Source organism: Lissotriton vulgaris, chromosome 8 (genome assembly GCF_964263255.1).
Source record: "Lissotriton vulgaris chromosome 8, aLisVul1.2, whole genome shotgun sequence".
Lineage (NCBI taxonomy): Eukaryota > Metazoa > Chordata > Amphibia > Caudata > Salamandridae > Lissotriton > Lissotriton vulgaris.
The window spans coordinates 1,099,145,833-1,099,162,835 of record NC_141696.1 but is presented as its reverse complement, the minus strand read 5'-3'; positions in this window follow the sequence as shown (position 1 = coordinate 1,099,162,835).

Sequence of the window (17,003 nt, the reverse complement as noted above, 5' to 3'; positions counted from 1 at the left end):
AATGATGCCTATTTTTTTTAAAGGAAAATGGGATGCATTAAAAAAAAAACGTTTCTTTTTCATTTTTTAAGGGTAGGCAGTGTTCCCACAGACCACTGGCGGCTCCTAAAAAATGTTTTTGCATCCATTCACAAAGGGGGAGTGGCTTACCACCTACTTGAAGTAGATGGTAAACTGCATGTGTTCTGCAACCGCAATTGCGGTCGCAAAACAATTGTACATTGAAGTGTGAGTCTCTATTAGGAAGAGACGGCCTTGGCATGCCCCTTCCTAAAAGCGAGTCGCAAACCCTCTTTTGCAAGTCGGTAATAGGCTACCAACTTGCAAAATAGGGTTTTTACATGGGGCAGACCAATTTTGCGGTGGCAAACGGGCTGATTTCCCATTTGCACCTGCAAAAAACAGTCATACATCTGGCCCAAAGAAAGGTAAAACTCCCCATAAAGGGAAGTTCAGGCGACTGAGCTGAGTTCCCCAAACTACTGCAGTAGGAACCATTAATACAGGTAGAAGGAAAGAACCAAAGCAGTAGCTATGATTGACATAGAAATAGAGCAATTAGAGCAAGGATGAATCAAAGAAAATTACTGTTAGCAATGGCTTCTGGCAATTTGAGCTAGCACCATAAAGTGCCAAGTGCCATGGCAGGGTAGGGGTGAATAGAGTAGGAACATGTAATATATAGTAAAGTCAATAAACATGTTAGAAAAATAGGTGAATATGTCATTAATTTCCAATGGAGGAAGAACTTCTGATGGTCCATCATCTTCACCCTTGATTCCCATCGTAATCGTCCATGTCGACATGAAGTCACTCAGATATGGCTACAGGGTACTACAAAAAGATACATCTACGTACGTTCTCATGAGAACCTTTTTGCAATCCAACTCTATTAGTTGCCTGATGTCCCATTGTGTAACAATGAGATGTTGTACGAAATGAAACATTTAAATATGATATGTCCTAGTTAGATCACGAAAATTTAAGCTGCAGCAAGCATTTTCTTTCTTTAATATTCTTGTTAATTAGGAATATCTGGCAACAGCACATTTCTCAAAGAGATCAGGTGCTAAAGTTCAGTTATAACGTTAAATCATCTTTTGCGAAAAGCATGAATATTCTTAATGGATAGTGAAGAAGAAAAGAATAGTTAGGCCTGGCAGTGCAAGAATGATATAAATGGGATCTTTCTGTAGAAAAATGCAGCATTTTCCACTTTTGCACATTTAATAAAGCTTCATTTTCTCTACCTTTATTTTGATACACATTTAATGTGTACATAAAGGCACATTTCTATATTAATAGGTGGTACATTTTTCGTAGTTTTTCAACTTCCTCAGAAACTAACTTGAGACGTGTATTTAATGTGTTAAATTAGAGGTACTGGTTGACTGGAGTGAATATGAACCCTAATTATCTTCCAAAACAAACTCTGCTTTCATGGCAGGGCAGTTTAACCCTGACAAAATATAGATAAATACAGAGGTTCCATCACTAATCCTGTAAGTCCTCGGCTTTGCCTTTTTGGATTCCATGAACAAGTTGTTTGCAGGGTTCCTTATTGTATATGTAAAACTGTGTGCTAATGCAAAAGACATAATTACAATGGAACATATTGCATTGTTTTTCAACTCTACCATAGACAAATTCCCTGGCATTACACTAAAGCATGCTAGTATAAATAAAGAACCTGATCTGTGTCACAATTCTAGATTTAGTGTACATGACTATATTGAGGGGCCAGTATTATAGCTCATACTGACTAACTTGTGTATTACAAACTATCTCCGTACCCTGTAAATAGGGCTACAAGAGCACCTTGCTCTTCGTAGATTCAAGAGCGACTTGTGAGCTCTAATTACTATACTTCAAAGTATACAACGGATAACTTCTTCAAACACAGATGCATTTTTGTACCTTTCTTTATTTTTTAATCAATATTTGAGATCTGCCTTTTTGCCTAATGGCCCCACTATATTTTTCTCATAACTTAAAATCTTATAAACTTTTTTTTTTTTTGTATTTTGATTAACTTGTTTTCATTGATTTGACTTCCCTTGACCTGCAGTGCATTCTTCACTCGCTAGAAGTCTTCTTACTGGAGAGGTAATTAAAAATACATACTTCCAAAAGTGATGCTACAATATTTTCTCATGGCTCTAGGTACTACAATTCCAAATGAACTTGAGATAAATAAGTCTTAACGATGGTCCAATAATACATGTATTAAAAAATGTCATTTCATCATACGCTCCTCCCAAGAAAGGCTCAGTAAGCAAATAGTCTACAGGAAAGGTTTGATCAGAATTCCAAAAGGCTGAAAAAGAATAATATGCCCTGAAATTAAATTATGAATCATCAATATCCTCATTATTATTGTGTGAGCACTAGTGGATACCACTTTCTGACTTGACTTTGTTTATTTCAAGGAAAAATAAGGAAAACCTACATATCTATACTGATGGGGCTGCCTACTAAAGAAATATGTCTAGATTTCGGAAATACTATTCTTCCCATCAAAGACCATTCCTAACTTATAAAGATGCAGTTTAGACCTATGTTTAATTAGTCATAGAAATTGCAGTTTAATTCTTTTCTTAATTGAGCCTTGTCTGGAATGAATTATAATGGCTTTTACTTGGTTTCTAATATAATTTATAGACTTTTTACATTTTATGGGTGCACATGCATCAAAATAGACAATAGTGATTCTTTAATCACGATTTTTAAAGAATCGCAATTAAAGAATCGCTTTTGCCTATGCATGTAGGAATCGCAAACAAATGTGTGATTCCTACGCAAATCAGTGGGCGGGGGAACATGTCCCTCCAGGAGCCCTCCAAGACCCTGGGGACCGCCACAGCCCGTGGGCAGCTCCAGCAATATCCTGGGTGCCCACCCCCGGGACAATGCAGATTGCAATCGCAGGGCGGGAGCCCTGTTCCCGCCCTGTCATTGCAAACTTCTGCTTTGCTTCATGAAAGCGAGAGCAGGAAACCTGCTCTATCTTCCAAGAAGCAAAGCAGAATTGCTTTTGGACTGGGGGAGTTGCATGATAGCAGCTCCCCTTGTCCAAAAGCAATGCCAGCTCCTGCAGGAGTCGGGTAGCCCACAGGTACAGCGGGTGTATTGGGGCTCCCCCACGGTCCCCAATGTGAGGCCAGGCCCGGGGGGACGGGGTCACCTGGGCCAATAGTGGCCCAGGTAAGGGGGGGTGATGTAGCCCCCCTGCCGTCAAAAAAAGAATTAAAATCTTTTTAAAGAGAGGCAAAGCTCCAGAGGATGGGGTGTCCTGGGCCAAAAATGTCTTCAGGACGGGGGCCGCCTTTCAAAGGAATTAAAAAAAAATAGAAGTGGCCATGCCATGGGGGATCAGCCATGGGAGGTGGGACGCATAGCCCCCTTCCCGTTTGAAAAAAACCCCTAAAATGTCTCAGGCCCATGGGGATGGGGTCACCAAAGCCCAAAAAATATTAAGAGAAGGGGAGCCGAACAGTCCCCGTTCAAAACAAAAAAATGAAAGGAGAAGCTGGAATCTCACTGGAGGCCCGCACCATCCCTGCACCACGCTGCAAACGCGCCTCCTGGCGAGTTCTGAGTTGGGGGATTAAGTGCCCTTGAATCCTAGGGGGGCTTAGGGGCAAACTCACTCACCAGGTACCTCCAGTAAGCCCCCCCACACAGTGGGATTGCTGAGAGGTGGTCTGAGGCCACGCCCCTTTTTACACCACTCAGCAAATGCGCCTATTGGCACATTGCTGGTGGAGCAATGAGGTCCTCTTGTGTCCTGAGGACCTCAGGACTAAAGTGGACTTCATGCTTCGAGCATCAGTGCACCATGAGGTAAGTTTGCAGAGTGTTGTAAAAAGGGGCATGGCCTTGGACCACTTCCCAGAAAGCCCACTGTTTAAGGCTTACTGGAGGTACCTGGTGGGCTGATTGGCCCCTAAGCACCCTTAAGATTCAAGGGGATGTCATCCCCCAACCAAGCACGCACCAGGAGGCATGTTTGCAGAGTGGTGTAGAAAAAAGGGTGTGACCTATGTCCACCTCTCAGCAATCCCAGTATCTGGGGCTTACTGGATCTATCAGGGAGGCTAGTTGGCCCCTAAGGACCCCCACAAGTGAAAGGGACTACAATCCCCATCCAAGACCACACCAGGAGGTGCGTTTGCAGAGTGGTGGGCAAAGGGGACGTGGTCTGCTGTGAGAACTTAGCAATCTTGCTGTGTGGGACTTACTGGAGGTAATAGGAGGGGTAGTTGGCCCCCAAAGATGTCCATGGGGGCCAACTACCCCTCCTGTTACCTTCAGTAACTCCCACACAGTGGGATTGCTTAGAGGTCTTTGAAGGCCACACCCCACTTTCTCCACCACTCTGCAAACACGCCTCCTGCCACACTACCGGTTGGGGGATGAAGTTCACTTTACTCCTGAGGGACTGGGGGGGGGGGGGCAAGAAGCCCCCCTGGCACCTCCTGTAAGTCCTACGCAGCAGAATTCCTGAGTGCAGCTTGGGGGCCAAGAAGCCCTCCAGGTACCTCCTGTAAGTCATACACATTCGAATTCCTGAGCACTGGTTGGAGGCCCAGCATCCATTTCTCCACCTCTCTACAAATGTGACTACTAGTTAAAGAAGCATTTGCAATGTAATAGGTTTTGCATTTGCGAGAGTTAGAGCTATTTGCGTTGTAAATGTAAATGTTTTGTACTAATGTTACTTGGAGTGGAGTGGTTGTACGTTGTGTGTAGTGGAATTATGTGGTATGTTGTGCAGAGAAAGTATGTGGTATTTTGTGTTTAGGAATTATGTGTAGTGGGATTATGTGTTATGGACAGTAATTATGTGGTATGGTAGTCTGTGTTGTGGAGTGGTAACCTCAGGTTTAGTCTTTCTCATTTCCATTGAAGCTAAACTATGAATTCAATGAGACAAAAAAAGATGGAATCACTAAGGAGCACTTCTGGACCTAGTCAGAGGTATGAGCAGGGCCACTCGAATTATGCGACTGTTTGGATTCACCCACTTTTGCATAATTATACATCTTCCGCATTAGCCACATAATCCATCATCTCTACCTAATCTGCAAATTTGAACAAAAAAAGCCTTGTTTCTAGCTCAAACGGCTCAAACTTTACCAAAAGTGCAGTAACAAGTGTTATAGCATGGTGGAAGGCCCTTTGCAAACCTAGAATGGTCACAAATTACTTATTGCTTAAATGTGGGTGTTAAATTGGTAATAATGGTGTGCAAGCCACTCTTTCTTCTTTCTGCTCCTCTCTTGCCTCTTTCTGCATTTCTGTTACTTCTTTCTGCATCTTTCTTTTTTCCAGTACTTCTCGTGCTTCTTTCTGCACATCTCTGTTTAACGTTCTGCACCTCTCTTGCCTCTTTCTGCACCTCATATGCTTCTTTCTGCACCCCTCTTGCCTCTTTCTGTACCCTTCTTCCCTCTTTCTGCACCTGTCTTGCCTCTTTTGCACCCCTTTTCCCTCTTTCTGCACCCCTCCTGCCTCTTTCTGCTCCTCCGATCCTTCTTTCTGCACTTCTTTGGTTTATTTCTATACCTCTGTAGCTTCTTTCTGTACCCTTCTTGCCTCTTTCTCCACCCCTTCCGCCTTTCTGCATGTCTGTTGCTTCGTTCTGCACTTCTTGCCTCTTTCTGCACCTCTGTTGCTTTTGTATGCACTTCTCTTGCTCTTTCTGCACCCCTTGTGCCTCTTTCTGAACCCCTCTTCTCTTTTTCTGTACTCCACTTGCCCCTTTCTGTACCTCAGTTCCTTTCCTGCACTTCTTTTGTTTCTTTCTGCACCTCTTCTTGCTTCTTTCCGCTTTCCTATTGCCTCTATCACCACCCCTCTTCCCCCATTATGCATCTCTGTTGCTTATTTTTGTACTTCTCTTGCCTCTTTCTGTACCCCTCTTCCCTCTTTCTGTACCTCTGTTGCTTCTTTCTGCACTTCTCTTACTTCTTTCTGTACCCCACGGGCCTCATTCTGTACCCCTTTAGCCTCTTTCTGCCCTTTCTTTCCTCCCCCTGCACCTCTGTTCCTTTTTTCTGCACTTCTTTTGTTTCTTTCTGCACCACTCTTGCTTCTTTTTGCACCCCTCATGCCTCTTCCTCCATCCCCTTACCCCTTTTTGCATCTCTGTTGCTTGTTTCGGCACTTCTCTTGTCTCTTTCAACACCCCTGTTGCATATTTCCGCACCCCTCTTGCTTCTTTCTGCACCTCTCTTGCTTCTTTCTGCATCCCTTGTGCCTCATTTTCATCCCTTTTCTCTCTTTCTTCACCCCTCTTGCCTCTTTCTGTACCTCTGTTCCTTCTTTCTGTACTTCTTTTATTTCTTTCTGCACCTCTCTTGCTTCTTTCTGGATCCCTCACCTGTTTCTGTACCCTACTTCCCTCTTTCTGCACCCCTTTTACCTCTTTCTGTACCTCTGTTCCTTCTTTCTGCACTTCTTTTTTTCTGTACCTCTTGTTTCTTTTTGCACCCGTTTTGCCTCTTTCTGAACCCCTCTTGCCTCATTCTGCATCTCTATTCCTTCTTTCTGTACTTCTTTTGTTTCTTTCTGCATATCTCTTGCTTCTTTCTGCACCCTACATGTCTCTTTCTGTACCCCTCTTCCTTCTTTTTGCACCCCTCTTGCCTATTTCTTCACCTCTGCTGCTTCTTTCTGCACTTCTCTTGCTTCTTTCTGTGCCTCTCTTGCTTCTTTCTGCCCCCCTTGTGCCTCTTTCTGTACCCCCTACCCTCTTTCTACACCCCTCCTGCCTCTTTATGCACCTCTGTTCCTTCTTTTGTACTTGTGTTTCTTTCTGTACATCCCTTGCTTCTTAGTAGTAATTTACTTTATTTGGTTATTACATTCATCAAAATTTTCAGAAAAAAGCAACCAAACATTTTGTAGATAACAATACACAGATGTAGATCACAAAATTGTCACATTCACCATTATCAGTTAAAAGCTAGAACTATAAGCACCCCCAGCACGAGCAAAATATTAATTGTTTCAAATGTAGCTTCCAATGCAAATGTTCAATAGTGTTAAAACAAAGCAATATAAACTGAAGTGTGGATAAAGCAGATATATATATACAACATTAGCAGCAATATATAATATCTACTCTCGTCAGGAACATAATAAGCGATAAAAAGTAAAGCATAAATGAATCAAAGGTATATATACAGGAATAGCAGTAGCATATAGTATCTACCCTCATCAGTGACATACCCAAGTTTTAAAGTGCTGAGTGCTTCAAAATCAGTATTTAAAACTAGACTTCAATAAAAATGCCATAAGATCAATACAAAGGGAAGACAGTTCATTGTTATAGATAAGTGATAAAAATAGAACTCATAACAATTAAACTGTTTTAGTTTTAAAGATCGCATTCTGTTTGTACCAAACTGCCTTTAAAAATGTACTAACAGCTACAACAGTTCTTGGAGAGAGATCTGTCTTTAAGATCCTTAGGGCTGTTTGGTAATGTATAATCCCCAGTTCTCGCCAAATAGGGATAATCCACCTCCTACGAAGGGGAGGAGTACTCTGGACAGAAAAATAATAGATGTGATTCATTTTCAACACACTGGTTACACATTGGCAGGACAGTGTAGACTGTGCTATATTTCATTTATGAGTAAACGATCTTACAGGTAGTGTCCCCAGACGAAACCGTATAAATAGGCTTTTAGGAAAAGCAAAGGGTATGAAACCAGGTATTCCTCTAATAGTGGTAAAAGGTTTGAAATGAAGAAATGTATTGGTCAAAGATCCTACAGAACTTCTTTTAATATTTCTTCATTGATAAAATCCCAGTAAGTGGTTTTAAGTAGGTGTATATCATTTCTCATTAATTTGGTAGGATCAGCCCATAATCTATGGAGACCTAGCTTTCCCATGCATGAAGGCAAGTGTATGATCCATGGAAGCGATCTAGCACCTGGTAGATTAAGCACTTCACTTAGGGAATACCTATAGTACGCAAGCACTGGTGTACACCAGAGACAGACCCAATAAACCAAGATTTGTAAGTTCACCAGATCAGTTACTCTTTTTAGTCCCAGTTCTAGATACAATGAGATAAGCGGTGTACTGTGAGGAAGACATAATACTTTCCTAGCAAAGTTGTTTTCTACCAGTGCCAAGGGCTTGCAGGCACATGCATCAATGTAGGCTTTTGAGATTCCTTAATTGCAATTATTAAGGAATCGCAATTAAGAAATTGCAAAAGCCTATGCATGTAGGAATCGCTATAAAATTAGCGATTCCCAAACATTCCTTAATTGCGACACGCAAATTGTGAGTCGTAATTAAGGAATGCCTTCCAATTCATTCCTATGGGCCTACAGGCCTGTAGGAATGACAGGGAGATTGCATGTGCAATTTGCAAATACCAATAGGTACTCGCAAATTGCGCATGCAATTTCAGGGGTGCAAGGGTGTCAAAAGGACACGCTGTTGCACCCCTAAAATTGATCTGCTCACTCATGTTGCGCACACACATGCCCGAAGGGCATGTGTGTGTATAACCGACAACTTTGAAAAATGCACTTTAGTACATTTTCAAAGTTTTTGCAAATTACCATGAAGTACAAATTGATGGTAATTTGCGCCCCCTATTAGCCAAACCATAATTTGTGATTCCATCATGCATTGCATATAAGGAATCACAATTTGCAATTCCTTAAATGCAATAGCAATTTAAGAAATCTCAATAATTAGCAATTTCTTAAATTGCAAGAGGCTGACAGGTTGATGCATCGCAGAAGCCCGTTTTGCGGGTGCAAATGGCCAATTTTAGAAAATAGCACCATTTGCGCTTGCAAGAATTGTTGGTGCATGTGCTTCCTAGTGTCAACATAGCCCCTTACTTCAGCCCCATAGAGAGCAGCCCCTTGGACTTTGGCACAATAAATCCCAAGAACTGGGGATACTATGTGAGACACCGTTTTCTTTTGCGTCCTTAGAATGACATTTGACCTATGCTCAGTAAGGAGTTTAGTTTTTGTAATTTGGTATAGCCTCCTAAAACTGTTGTTAAATTGTATCCTAAGGAATCAACATTTTCAAACCGCTCAAGGACCTCATTGCCCCCGAATAGTTGTTTTACCTTTCTTCGACCCCTTGCTTAATATCATGGGCCTTATTTATGAAGGATTGCGCCACCGGTGCGTCACTTTTTCCCATTTTAAAAGTGACGCAAAAGTGGCGCAAGACCTTCATAAATAAGGCCCCATGAATTTAGTTTTATTAACATTTCGCTCAAGTCCGCTCTCATTGCAATAATATAAGAATGTGTTTACCAGTGTCTGCAGACCCATGGGAGACTTTGAAATGGGTAGTGAATTGTCGGCAAATAGTAAGATCAGTAGCTTCCTAATTTTCAGCATTGGGGAGTAATCATTTCATTTCATTTCAAAATCTTCATTCAAATTTCAAAAATTCATAAAAGCAAATCTCATTTACAAAAAATTTCTAAAATTCCTTTTTAAAACTTTTACAAATTGACATTTCCAAATTAGAGAGCAGATGATTATAACAATTGGTATAGAACGGCAGATCAAGAATTGTCCATCATTTTACGAACTCGAGTAACAAGTCTCAAGAAAGTGCTGGTGCGAAAAACTATTTCTTCAGTGTCCAGGGAGAGCAACAACTGATAAGAATCCCCCAAAGAGAGGGATCTGTGTTTTCTAAAAAACGGAGCTAAAAAACATTTTACATATTTTAAATAATATTTACAAAAAAAGAAGAAATGCAAATCCTTTTCCATCACAGGGTCATGGTTTGTAGTCTGGGTTTGAGCAGAGTCCCAGGGGGAAACTTAGTAGGAATCTTACAGTTCCCGCCCTTAAACTAAACAAGAGGGATCTTTCCCAATTAGCCGTTGGCAAAGTGAGGTATAATGGTAAAGGATACCTATACAGCTCTTTACCCATATTGGCCGAGACTGTAGATTTCTTAGATTCCTTATTAATCCTATCTAAGTTATAAAGTGCATATAGTGCTTTTTCTAATTCATTCTTATCTGGTGGCTCAACTCTGGTCAATTCTAAAAAGAGGTAGCCTTTATCCACACTGCATAAACTCTTATAAACTCCTGAGAGCCAGTGAATGTCCATTCCTTTTTCACATTTAAGGCAGTCACTTATGATTTCTTGCGTCAAGGTGGCTGATTTGTTCCTCCAAACTGAGAGCCAAAATAACGCTGGTCTTGTCCTGATGTAATCACAAATGAAATGCAGGTTTAATTCCCTATGGCAAATATACTCAGAAGTACAAATCGGTACACCCAATAGTTTCCTACAGAAACAATTTTCTTCTTGCTGGGTGCAACGATTTCTTACCAGACCCCATACCTCAGCCCCTTATGTGGACACTGGGACGCATTGCAATTTTTAAAAAATGTAAATAGCTTTAATGGCGCCTGTCTGCCTAGGACGTGGGAGGCTAAGAATTGAGTTGATGGCCTTTGAGAACTTGCTCGTGGCTTGCTCGTGGAGTGGGCCATATGCCCAGTCCACGAGCCGTTTGCAGCAAAGACCATCCCTAGATATGGAAAAGAGCAGGTAGAATTTAGTCTGTCAGTCCCCACTAGGATAGAATTGAGCTGGCGTTTCCCTGCCCCGCATGACATAATACATTTTTTTTAAAGTTCACGCGTAAATCCAGGCCGTCCCTGTACTGTACAAAGGTTTTGACCAAAGTATGCAGAGAGTTCGGAGTGCGGCCCATAAGGACCGCATCGTCTGCATAAAGAAGTACTGTTAATAGTTTCTCGTTGATTTTCGGGACATCTGGGGTCGACTGTTTTAGGTAACTGCTCAGCCCATTATTATAAATGATAAAAAGCAGGGGTGCTAAACGCACCCCTGTCTAACCCCTCTTCCCACCCTGATGGCACCAGAAACCTCCCCACCCATACCAATCCTGACTTGTGCTTTAAGATCAGTGTGTAAAATGCCAGGAAATGTTCCAACAGAATGGACCAGAGATTGGACCTGTTGACTAAATCAAACGCGGACGATAAGTCCATGAATGCTAAGTAAACAGGGGATAATCGAGCATGTTATATTTACCAATAACCAAATTAAGGTTCAAACATTGTTCAACTGTGCCAACCTTGCTTCTAAAGCCCAGTTGGCAGGGATCCAACATTCCACTTTCCTCCGTCCATTTCAAGACCCTGTTATAAATGACTCGGCCCAAAATCTTTAATGTATTATTGAGCAACGAGATTGGTCTATAATTGATTGGGTCAGATCTATCCCCCTTTTTATATATTGGCACAATAATACTCGTTGTCCAAGTGTCCAGCATGGGGGCTACAGGCAGACTATTGAAGACATTCAACAGGATCAGGGCCCAGAATTCTGGTTTCCACTTTATGATGTCTTTAGGTAGCCCATCAGGACCCGGAACCTTATTGCCAAGGCTATGTATAATTGCCACTTCTACTCCATCAGCGTAATCTGTAGGCAGCAAAGATGTCCCTGCACATAATAGACTTTGCCTTGTGTTGGTGGAGCATATATTTTAGAGAAGTGATTCTCCCATGAATCACTGGAGATGGTGCAAATAACTGGTGTCAATTGTTGACTCATGTTACGCAGGTCCCTAACTGTGGACCAGAATAAATTTCCATTCTTTCCCCCTGCTGAGTCAACTAATGCCTCCCAGTGCTCCCCCAGTAAGGTAGCCTTCCATTCTCTAGTTGTTATTTTATACATCCTCCTTGCTGTCCTTACATCCATAGGGCACCTAGGTTTGGAGGTTAGAGCCTTACGCAAATTCTTGTTTGCTTCTGAACATTTGTGGTCAAACCATCTGTGTTCTTTGTCAAACTTGTGCAATGGCACTGACAGGAGGGATCTGATTACAGAGCATAATTTGGTAAAATCTTCAATTGTCCTCAAATAGTTACCTTCTGTTGACAAACATGAAGTAATTAAACACTGGTGTTCTTCTATCACAGTCTCAACTATTCTACCGCTATCTACTCCCCTCCATTTCAACCTTAAATTATCTGTCGAGGGAGTAACATCTCTGGCCCCATGAGAGAAGGTATACACAGGGTGGGATCCTAATCTTAATACCACTATCAGTGGGTTATGGTCCTCAAAGTCTGTTGCATGAACCTTAGCCGTTATTAGACGGTCTGCAAGGCATGGAGACATAAAAATATAATCAATAGTTGAAAAACAGTCCCTGCCTCTAAAAGTTGATGCCTGCTGATTTCTAGGGGTATGAACTAAATCCATTACATTACTGAGGATGTGTTCACTAATAAAAATGTCAAATTCTAAACCCCTTCGCACTGCTGGATCTGCTTGAGATATGTCCATATCCTGATATGCCTTTAGAATTTTAACATTAAAATCCCCCCCTAAGAGGATCCCAATACCATCATCTGCGCCTTGATGTTGGTCTAAATCTGATTTTAAAAAGCTCAGTAAAATTCCTATTTGGAACAGAATAAAAGTAATTATTATAAAAATGTATCAAGTAGAAGGGGACCCGTCTTTTGTATTCCAATATCTGTATATTTAGACTGTTAGTTAGTATCACCCTAGTGCTTTCTCCAGCAGCTATCCTGATCCCAATGAATAAGCCTCCAGATGCACGCCCAAAGTCTGGTTTAAGTGCTGTCAGGCTAAAGCAATGGTACCCCTCTATGTGTAAGTCATGTGCGGCCCATGTCTCCTGGAACATTATAATGTCTTTGCCAGACAGTATATGCATCCAGTCTGTATCCGCTAATCTTGGTTCGAGGCCTGCAACTTTCCAGCTCAAAATATTAAGATCAAAATCATTTATTATCTTTTTTGGATTGTGGAAGCTCTTCGGTTTTTTAGCATTGGTAACTGATGCTGGTCCCAAAGCACCCTCTGCCTGTGGGTGAACAGTGGCTAGGATGGCTGGGTATATAAATGTAGGTTCCTGTGCTTTTTTCTCCCTTACTGGATTTATTGGGCGATAGGCTAAACTTTTCCCTATTAAATTTCCCTCTTGGCCATTAGCACCACCCAACCTATCCGATTGTCAATCTTGTCAGTCTAAGTTGGAAAAGGCCTGTTCAAAATGGTTGTAGGTCAGAACGTTATATTCATACCTCTCCTGATTTTGGGGGATAGTTGGGTTATTGCATCTGCATATAGGTAGTGTCTGAGGGTTATGATAGAAAAAACCCAGGGGTAAGATGTGAATCCCCTCCCTACCCATTTGTGTTGTCCCTGCTCTTTCTAAGATTGTTCTCACTAACTCAGGAGACCCAAAATTCAAAACTATGCAGTTACCCCTGTCACTTTTATTCGATCTGCCTATCCAGGGGACCCTACGGACCATTTTAAACTCATGAAAAAGGTGTCTGCCTAACCCGGTCCTGATATCTAATAGGTGTAGTGCCTTATTTTTTAAGGACGTCCAATGTTCCTCAGAATTGGGTGGTATTGTTGGTACATTCGAAAGCACAACTGTATAAGGTGTGGACTCAGGGGGTAAGCTAAGATATCCCTTGTTATATACAATGTCCGAACCTCCCCTATGTGAATCCTTCAAACCCTTATAACTTCCCCTGGATTTTAATCCTGCCCATGCAGAGCTAGTTTGAGCTAATTGGATATTGACACTGTTTGGTGTAGGAGCCTATGCAACCCCTTTAGTTGCAACATCCTTGGCCACTAGAACCATGTTTAAATTGGCGGTCAAGTGTGTTACTTGATCACCCTGAGCTGCTGCACCCCCATTTGATATTTGACTAATAGGTGGGGAAAGTTTTTGTTCTATGTCATTTAGGCGAGTGTCAATATCCACAAGTTTGTCAACAGCAGTTTTAACAACACCATTAGCTTCCCCTCAAATTTTGCCAATATACTGTCTTCCGATTCTGCCTAGCAATACTCAATAGAGTTTAGGTTTTTGATGTGTTCGGACAAGTAGGGCTACCAGGAAATACTTCTTCTCCGGGACCTATCTTACCACGGGCAGCACCCTTTGTTTTTGCCACTTTACTAGTTTGTTGTGCCGTAAGTGGTGTGCCACCCGCCTTTCTTTTCCTTGTGGTAGCTTGGGCATACCTCCCTTTGCTTTATGTTGAGATTGTCGTGTAAACCTAGCCTCAATCGGGGGTGGTGATAATGCTAGTGGTGGTGCTATGACAGTTGTACCAATTGAAGTACCAGATGACACGAGTGGGGCTTTTGGGATTACCACCAAGGGCTCTAAGGGCACTTGTGGTATAATAGCCAAGTTACATCTCTCCGGCATAGCTTCATTATCATTAACAATAACGGGCCCCCCTGTAGTGGCTTCCGTGGAAGTTCTGCGCATCTCCAGAGAAAGTCTTTGTTGGGTAAGTTCGATCTTGTGTATCAAAACCGATTCTGCCCTAATGAGGAAGGCGTCAAGAGTGCCTACTACCCCCTGGCCCCCTGTCCCTTTGCGAGTGCCCATAGTCATATTTAAAAACAAACAGCGTCAGTAAGATTAAGTAGTATAGAACACACACTAATAATATTGGGAATCAAAAGTCACTGACCATGTCCAGGTTCGTGAGCGGCAGGACCCGATATTCGAAAGTAAGATTGGTGGCCATGCCCTGCCCCTTTTGGACACAGATTGCCCGCCCTTTGCCCGGGCTTAGCAAGGCGCCGCCCACGCACGTCCCGCGATGCGGGAACTCCAACGGTCTTTTGTGCGCCACCTGGCCCAGAATCGGCGTATGATGCGTCTGGCCGCAAGGACTCCTGGGGCATGTAGTCCCCCCCCCGGCAGCCTCGCACCAGGGTCAAACAAGGCAGCGGCAGCGGGGGAGACTGGCGTCAAGCATCCCCACGTTTCAAGAGCCAGCAAATAATGTCCCCACCAGCAAAATGCGTCCTGGTACGTTACTCGCCTCTAAGTTACACAGCACCCGCTCTGCCGCAACTCCAACGGTCTTTTGTGCGCCACCTGGTGTGGAATCGGTGTATGCGGCATCCGGCCGCAAGGACTCCTGGGGATGTAGTCCCCCCCTCGGCGGCCGCGCACTAGGGTCAAACTAGGAAGCGGGGGAGACCGGCGTCATGCGTCCCCACTTTTCAAGGGCCAGCAAAGAATGTCCCCAACAGCAAAAGGCGTCCTGGTACGTTACTCGCCTCTAAGTTACACAGCACCCGCTCTGCCGCAACTCCAATGGTCTTTTGTGCACCACCTGGCATGGAATCGGCGTATGCGCCGTCCGGCCGATAGGACTCCTGGGGGATGTTGTCCCCCTCTCGGCGGCCGCGCACTAGGGTCAAACAAGGCAGCGGCAGCGGGGGAGACCGGCGTCAAGCGACCCCACGTTTCAAGGGCCAGCAAAGAATGTCCCCAACAGCAAAAGGCGTCCTGGTACGTTACTCGCCACTAAGTTACACAGCACCATTGGGGAGTCATTAACACAATTTTCCAAAACCTTGACGGCATAATTTAGGTAAAGGGAAAACAAAGTGGGGGCCTAACTTCCCATTCAATTGGAATGCGTTCGGTCAGTTCACCACTTGGTCCCTAGCATACCCGGGCATAATTTTTTTTATGTAACTTACTCAGCAATTGTACAAGGTCTCTGGGGACACCTTTGTTGAGTAGGACCTGCCACAGATTAGAACGGGGATGAAGTCAAAAGCAGCTCTAAGATCTATAAATGCAACATACAGCGTACCCTGACATAAAAGCACAGTTTCCAGTGCAACAGTGTGAATCTAAATATCTGGTCAATAGTACTAATTTTTGTTCTAAAACCAGCTTGGAAGGGAGAGAGAATTTGTTTTTAATTCATCCATTCCGTTAGTTTATTCAGGACTTGCCGACTGAAAATATTTTGGGCATTATCTAACAGGTTTATAGGCCTGTAGGTGGCTGGATTATTAACATCTCACTTTTTAAATATAGTTATTATCTTGGCCTCCCTCCATGAATCAGGGACAGCTCCCCCCGCCAAGATGGCATTCGATAAAAGGTTAAAGTAAGTTGACCAGATAAACGGTTCTGACTTAAAAAGGTCACTCAAAATTTTATCAGGCCCAGGTGCCTTTGCTAATTTAAGAGAATATATTGCACTATTTGTCTCTACAAGGCTAAACAAGATAGAAGTGCTATGCAACTTTTGCTCTGTGGGGGGTAGAGTTGTATCTTCAGCTATATTAGCCACACTGACTGAGTCATTAGGCTTCTTACCGAATAAAGTGATGAAAAATGAGCCATCCAGTTTTCCCGTGATATGTTAAAACTCGGGTACTTCTCACTTTCATTGTGGTTTTGCGCTACTAATTTCCAAAAGGATCTACTTTCCTTGGTTTTTGTCGCTACAAATAAGTTCTGCCAGTTCTTATCTTCCCAATCTCAAGACTTGCCTACTAAAAATATTTTGGGCATTATCTAACAGGCTTATAGGCTTTTACGTGGCTGGATTATTAACATCTCCCTTTTTAAATATAGTTATTATCTCGGCCCCCCTCCATGAATCAGGGACAGCTCCCCCGGGCCGAGATTGCATTCTATAAAAGGTTAAAATAAGTTGACCAGATAAGCGGTTCTGACTTAAAAAGGTCACTCAGAATTTCATCAGGCCCGGGTGCCTTTGCTAATTTAAGAGAATATATTGCACTATTTGTCTCCTCAAAGCTAAACAAGATAGAAGTGTTATGCAACTTTTGCTCTGTGGGGGTATAGTTGTATCTTTAGCTATAATAGCCACACTGACTGAGTCATTAGGTTTTCTTAACAAATAGAGTGATGAAAAATAGGCCACCCAGTTTTCCCGTGATAGATTAAAACTCGGGTACTTCTCACTTTCATTGTGGTTTTGCGCTACTAATTTCCAAAGGGATCGACTGTCCTTGGTTTTAGTCGCTACAAATAAGTTCTGCCAGTTGTTATCTTCCCAATCTCTTTCAGCCTATCTAAGTTGGGATTTGTAAATTCCTCTGGCAGTACGAATTTTGGCTTTATCACCCTCAATAATTGCAGATTTCAAT